General features: G+C 37.7%; 1 protein-coding gene across 1 annotated transcript in view; it reads right to left on the reverse strand.

The window, feature by feature from the left end:
- LOC103200055 (activating transcription factor 7 interacting protein) overlaps positions 1 to 818 on the reverse strand; it is a 101,470-nt gene that overhangs the window by 5,088 nt on the left and 95,564 nt on the right. The window lies entirely within an intron of this gene.

Raw genomic sequence — 818 nt, forward strand, 5'->3', positions numbered from 1 at the left:
CAAAGGAGCAGAATTGAATCAATGGAAGACAGAATTAGGGAGATTAAAGGCAAATACCTGAACACTTCTTTGGAAAGGGATAAATCAGAAAAAAGATCAAAATGAAACAAAGACAGCCTAAGGTTCATGCGGGATACCATCAAAAGGAATAACCTACATGTAATCAGAATTCCAGAACACGAAGAGACAAATAAAACCACAGAGAAAATTGTCAAAGATTTGTCAGAAGAGAATTTTCCTGGTATGATGAAAGATGAGAATATATCCGTTCAGGAAGTCCAACAAACCCCAAACAGGATAGACCCCAAAGAAAATCACCCAGGCATATCATCATCAAATTCACCAAAACCAAAGACAAAGAAAGAATCATGAGGGCAGCACAAGAAAAACTAAAAGTTACCTACAAGGGGGCATCCAATAAGACTAAGCTCAGATTTCTCAACAGAAACCATGCAGATGAGAAGACAATGGGATGGTATAAATAAAACCCTGAAAGAGAAAAATTTCCAACCAAGAATTATGTACCCAGCAAAACTGTCCCTCACATGTGATGGTGAAATTAGGACATTTCCAGATAAGCAGAAATTAATGGAATTTGTTAAAACCAGACCAACCTTAGATGCTAAAGGGAGCCCTTTGGACAGAGAAGCAACAACAGCCAACAACAACTGACCATTAAACACATGAAGTATCCAAAGTAAAGAAGCCTACAAGATTGTAAACAGGGAAACAGAGATAGCAATTCACAAATGAGGCCAATTACAAACCAAAAAGAGGGAAAAAACTGTCATTACAGAACTTCTAGATGGTAGGGAAGT

Source organism: Orycteropus afer, unplaced genomic scaffold (genome assembly GCF_000298275.1).
Source record: "Orycteropus afer afer isolate SDZICR_OR568_19922 unplaced genomic scaffold, OryAfe1.0 scaffold00126, whole genome shotgun sequence".
NCBI classification, from domain to species: Eukaryota; Metazoa; Chordata; class Mammalia; order Tubulidentata; family Orycteropodidae; genus Orycteropus; species Orycteropus afer.